Consider the following 6,728-nt stretch of genomic DNA (forward strand, 5'->3'; position numbering starts at 1 on the left):
AATAAATTCTATTCAACTTTCATTTTGCCCCTGGCAGAAAACAGTAGCGCATTTACCGGGGAGCTTCACTTAGTAAGACTAGAAGAGATAGGTTGAAGCTCATCATCTTTAGTCTTTATACTCCAATTAACTATGACAAAACTTTTCCTATATTTACAGACTGTTAAATCTAAATTCCTCAAGGCTGATCTAATTCCCATTTTGATTAATAGGTGACTGTTTGACTCTGAGTGAAAAATTTCCCCAGTGTGATCAGTATATATTTTCATCATGTACAATTAATAAATTCATATTTTTGCTTTCAAAGGGCCCGTAAGATGAAGGGTTGTTGGATATACTCTGACAAGATATACTATTGCCAAAGCTAAAAGATCCTGACTTAGATAATAGAAACATATCCACAGAAAAAATGACTAGTAGTTCTGGTGAAGAATACAGGTATAGAATTTTAAAATAGAGTCAGAGTCCAACCTATGTTACCTCCTATTACTGTCCTATATAAGCCCTCCATTAGTCACACAATATCCTTAAAATACAATCTGTAGTACCTATTGTACATTCTCTGATTCTCTATCTATCTAAAATTTATCTGTCCTACCTATTTTAGAAGAGACCTTATAGGTCAACTAGGCTAATCAGTTCAAAACAGTAATCTATTCTGTAACATCCCTTATAGGTTTTCGAAGGACCTCAACCTCAAGGAATACAACCTATGTTTAATAGTTCTCATTTAAGGAAGCTCTTCTTTATATTAAGCAGAAATCAACCTCTTTGTACTTTCTATCCATTGATTCTACTTCTGCCTTCTAGTGCTACACAAAATAAGCCTAGCCAGAAAAAGAAAACTTTCTAGAGGAGGGATTTTTTAATCTTTTTTATGTCATGGGCCCCTTTGGTAGTCTAGTGAAACCTATACACACCTTATGAAAGAAGTGGTTTTAAACACAAAAAATTAACAAATAGAATTACAAAGGAAATCAATTCTATTAAAGTATAGTTATCAAAATCTCTTTCCCATTCAAGTGCATAGATCCACTTGAAATCTATACATAGAACCCTTAGTCATCCACGAACCTAAGATTAAGAAGCCTTGCTCTAAAGGTATTCCTTTTAATATTGACGCAAAGAAAAGAACAATAGTATTGGAAATAGATCAGGGTTCAAATCTCACCACTGCTACTTACTATTTGTGTGACCTTGAGCAAGTCACTTTGTATTTCTGTACCTTGGTTTCCTTCTGTGTTAATTGAGGGGATTGGAATAAATGCCCTCTAACCCTAAATTTATGATCCTATGATCTCATGAGTCTTCCTGACTCACATTCGGAATACTTCACAGAACTTGAGAGGTAGAAGGAACCTCAGCAGTGATCTACTCTGACCTATATACAAAAAATAATCCCCACCATATAGTTAATAGTATTAACTATACCAAAGGGGTCCATGATATAAGTGTAATATATCTATCAAGTGGTCATCCAACTTGCTCTTAAAGACTTTTACATAGGGGGAATACATCACCACTTGAAGTGGCCCTTTCCATTTTTGTACAGCTCTGACTGTTAGGAAGTTGTTGATTTTTTCCTGTCCTGTCATCCTCTTTATAACTAAAATACATTGCGCTTCGTTCTGTCCTCTGGGACCAAGTGAAAAAAGCCTAATCATTCTTCTACTTGAAAGTACTTCAGATACTTGAAGGCAATGATCATGTTCTTCCCAGTGCCCTCCCCCAGTCTCTTCTCCTCTAGGATAAACATACTCATTTCCTACATCTGGTCCTCATATGACATGAACTCAAGGCCCTTGACCATCCTGGTCACTATCCTCTGGACTCTCTCCAATTTGTCAATTTCCCTCCTCAACTAAAGCACCCAAAACTAAACACAGTACTCCAGATGAAGCCTAAAGAGGGTAGAGTACAAAAGTACCATCATCTCCCTATTCCTGGAAGCTATGCTCCTCTAAATGCAGCCCCACATCACTTGAGCTATTCTGGCTGCCACATCACAGTGCTGACACATACTGAGGTTGCAGTCCACTAAAACCCCCAAGCTGTTGGTTTTTTAAACTTTTCAAGTAATTAACTTATCCACATGAAAATACAGGATATTCAAGTACCCATCTTGGAATTCAAGGCACCACAGCCTAGCATAAAGAAAAAGAATTGGGAAACCAATGGTTTATTTTGAGAACCTTCATGGCACAATTGTTGACTCCACATAGAGATGGGCTTTAGAATGTCAGCACTACACCATTTTCTGTTTGTGTCCTTTTGCTTCTGTGCCCTTGACTCCATTGTGCTCATGGTCCCTTTGGAGGCAGCTAGCTTAAAAAACCTTGCCATGGTAGTGCCTTCCTCTTACAGAAGGAACAGATGTGCCTGCTGACTGCCTGGATGCATGGCCAGGTTTCACCAGATGGCAGTCAGCATCCCTAGACTCTCAGCTGTTTGGACCCCAGCTGGATAGTGATTACAACAGCTGCTGCATCTCTTGAAAACTTAATTTCTATTGGTGGTAAATAAACTTGCCTCCTATCCAAGCACACAGCAGTCACCCATCCAAGCCCAAGGGAGTGCTTTGTGGTTCCATGTGCTAAGCTCTATGGAGCCAGAAACATTCCTCCATCTGGGTCCTCTCTTGGCCTTTGCCTGTTAGGAAGAGCTTTTGTCCCTTCTGAGATCTTTTCACATCTGTTTTAGGGTGGAAGCATTTCCTCACTGAGCAGAGTTGTTTTCCCCTTTGTGGTTTTATCCTTTACACTCCATTTGCACCCCAAGAGCAAACAGAGTCCTCTAAAATATCATAGTGGGGCTGCAGGTAGGGGAGAAGGGTGTGAACACTTTCTAAAATGGAAGCCTGTCCATCGGACAGCAAGCAAGTTGTTCAGCTTCCTCCCTCCCCTTCCCTCTGCTCTCTCTTGCTAACCAGCCAGCAAACCCAAATTATGGTTGGCATCTGATGAGAAAGAGCTGTTTCCACAACTGTGATCCGTTGCTTGCATCCCAGGTGCCAACAGAAACAGACCTCCACTTCAATGCTTTAAATTAGCTGAGCCCGAGTAGAAGCCAAGGACTAATCATTTTCACTTTTGTTAGTTATAAACTTAATAATTTTCTGGCAACTATTATGAACTCCATTTATTCCAATGCCTGACATCTCACATTCTTACTTAATCCAGAGCGATGATACCTTTTGATTACTTTCTTTTTTTTGGTGACACCATTACACCTTTCAAAAATAGTTCTAAAATAGTTCTGTGTTGGTGTTGTTCTTATAGTGTTCAGTGATCTCTGTGGGCCACGAAAAAAATTCCTTGCAAGTGCCAGACACTATTTCGAACTTTTTAACCCAATTTCAGGGACTTGGTTGAAACAGGCACAGAGCCCTACATTTGTTAAAAATCCAAACCAAGGCTCCCTTGGCAATGATTCTGCCTGATCTTTCCTTGAAAGGGCTAAATGATCCCAAAGCATATAAATTAATTACTTGGTACTACAAAGTCAAGGAAAAAAAGCCAAAATGGAATAAACTCTGTGCCCTAATTTCTATTGTCAGTTTATCTGTGTCTATGTGGATTCCTATATAATAATTCTAATTCAGCCTTACAAATAATCTCTCTCCCTGACCCAAGGTAAGAAACTAAGAATGCTGATTTTATTTATTTACTACTCCTCAGAGGAATAGGAAGTAATGAAAAATGTTACCAGTTGATTTCTCTTAATAGAGATCCCACTGAGCTCATATTTTCTCTTCATGTAAAACTTTATCTTTTAATTGTGTTTTCAATTAGCTTGTACCACCATTGATCATTTTTTTACACAGAGCTATTCATTCATTCAAGGAGCATTTATTTGGTGTTTACCATAAACCAGGTACGGTGGGAGATGTTGGGGATAGAAAAACAAATACGGAAACAGTCTGCCCTTTGAGCAGGAGGAGGAAATGATGAGTGGGAGCAAGTACAAAGATAACTAAGTGCAAAATATAGCATCCTCCAAAAGTCTTAGTGCATTTTTCAAATTTAATAGCTCAAAACAGTATACCTCAAAACCACGCTAAGACCTTTGGGACACCCTGTATATACAATGTGATTTCTATGTGCAAGAAGGCTCAGGCATCTAGAGCAGGGGTGGGGAACCTGCAACCTCAAAGCCACATGTGGCCCTCGGGCCACATGTTTGGGTTCAAAGAGCCACACTTAAGGGCCTAGAGGGCCTCATGTGACTTTGAGGCTGCAGGTTCCCTACCCCTGATCTAGAGCAATCAAGAAAGACCACTTGTAGGAATAGCCTTTTGAAGGAAGGTATGGATGCTACAATAGGATGTAAGTGAGGGAAGAGTATGTTCTGGGCATGGGAGAACAGCTTAGAAAAGATGGAAAATGAATGCCACATATGGAAAACAGAAAATAAGCCAGTTTGACTGGAAAATAGAGTATATGACAAAGGGTAATGTGCAAAATCCTGGAAAGGTAGACTAGAGCCAAGGCTTTAAATGTCAAATAGTTTATATTTGATCCTAGGGAAATTTATTAAATAGGGAAGAGACAAGGTTGGACCTGCGCCAGATTCTGGTCTGAGGAATTACAAAATAATCTTACATAGTTGTTTTCTTGAATGGAGTTTGGTTTCCAAATAGTCAAGTCACATAATATATCTCAGAATCATAACTAGGGTTGGGTAACATGGATCTTGTCTCCAATATAATTGAAACTACCCTTCACCCATTGTAGTTCAACACCCCCCTATTCTGCCTCCCGGCCATTGCTATACAACCCACTATGCTGTCCCCTTTTGGGAATAACTGCCAACTCCTCAGGGTAGTTATAAGCAGATACCCATATCAGCAGCTACACAGGAGCCATTGGGAAAATTATAGCCACACCCAGCACAGCCAATCCCTGCTTTTTAATTTACCTAGTGGTTATGGAAGGCTCCCCTTGGAGGGTGGTCTGGCACAAAATTTGGGGAAATAACAGTCTCTATACCCCACCTTTTCATTTTGGGTAGGACAAAGTGAGTCACACAGTAGTATGTATATAAAATATATATGTAAAGGGGGGATAGCCAACAAATGCTCAATCCTGGGAAAAAGCACAAGCATCTCTGCCTGGTGCCAATTCATATTGGGGAATCCGATTCTGAAAGGCTGAGATGATTTGGAAAGAAGGGACTAGGTTCTCCAGATCAGATGATAAATGGTGTGCCCTGCCTGGTAGCAGTCCAGGTGAATGCTTGAGGAGCCTGTTTCTGGAAAAACTGAATGTGGGTCTGCCTTCCACTTTAGAGCACGTGCAAACATTCTGTGATTATTTCTCTTTTATTTATTACGCGATGCTGGATTACCTTTTAATTGGCTACTGTATACAAAGAGCACCAACATGCCAAATCTCTCCCTTTTCTTCTTGTTAGCTGCAAGGTATAACAATGATTCTCTGAGTTCCAAAGGTCTAAGGAGTTGGGGAAAAGGAGATGTCCTTTTTCCCACAATCAGAATGGCTCATGAGCACATGACCTCTTAAGCAAGCCCATGTTTGGGATAGGACTACCTCCTGTTTGTGTCTTCTTTTCTCTGATACAGGATTTTGTGCAATCTTGAAAGGCAGGAAGACTCACCAGATGTTCAGTGGCCAAGTACAGGAAGGAGCCAGCCCTCGGAAGTGACCTGTCTGACCCAACCCAGCAGTGAGTCGACCCAAAAGTAAAGATTCCATGTGAAACAGTAAGGAAAGAACTCATGTAGTAGCTATGCCACAACCGGAAGTGAACTTGGTAGAACAAATGCTTTGTAGTACTATATTAAGTCTGAGACCATTCTCCTAAAGTGCTAGAGAGAAGAATATGCCCAGTTTGGGAAGATGTACTTTTGTTGTTTCAAGGGGCAGCTAGGTGGTGCAGTGGATAGCATGAGTGCAAGAGTCAGGAGTTCAAATCTCACCTCAGACACTTGACACTCACTAGCTGTGTGACCTTGGGCAAGTCACTTAACCCCAATTGCCTCATCCTGGGTCATCTCCAGTCATCCTGATGAATATCTGGTCACTAGATTCAGATGGCTCTGGAGGAGAAGTGAGACTGGTGACCTGCACAGCCCTCCCTCACTCAAAACAAAGTCAAGCACAAGTCATGTCATCATTTCTCTTTTGGCATGGTCTTGTTCGGCAACAAAGGATGAACACACATGTAAATATCCTCTTGTAAAAGCTTATTGATATTAATTAATTATATTATATTGGGGCAATAATCACTGATATTCATATTGGGGACATCACTCTAGAATGAGAACTCAAGCATTAGGACATTAGAACCCCACTGCACCTCAGAGGTATCCATAGAGCCTAGGGGAAAGATGTCACTGGTACCCTAGTTCTGGGAATCCCATCTGCCAATGAAGTTCAGAAAATGAGCCCATAATTTATAATGGCTATAAATAAATAAGTAAATAAAAAGATTGATTAGATACATAGACAGACACATAGCCATATAGATATACACAGAGAAGAATAAATGAATGCATGAATAATAAATAAACATTGGAAAACTTGCTCAAAATGTTTTACTAAGGGGTGTGTGATCAAAAATGTTTGTAGACTATTCTTCTAGAAGGTTTTTACAAAGAGTTCAACTTGGAAAGGGGGGAGGAAAGGCAATAAGCATTTTTACAGTGCCTAATATGCATCAGGCACTATATTAAGCACTTGACAAACATGTCATTTGTCTCAATGACG

Source organism: Notamacropus eugenii, chromosome 3 (assembly GCF_028372415.1).
Source record: "Notamacropus eugenii isolate mMacEug1 chromosome 3, mMacEug1.pri_v2, whole genome shotgun sequence".
Lineage (NCBI taxonomy): Eukaryota > Metazoa > Chordata > Mammalia > Diprotodontia > Macropodidae > Notamacropus > Notamacropus eugenii.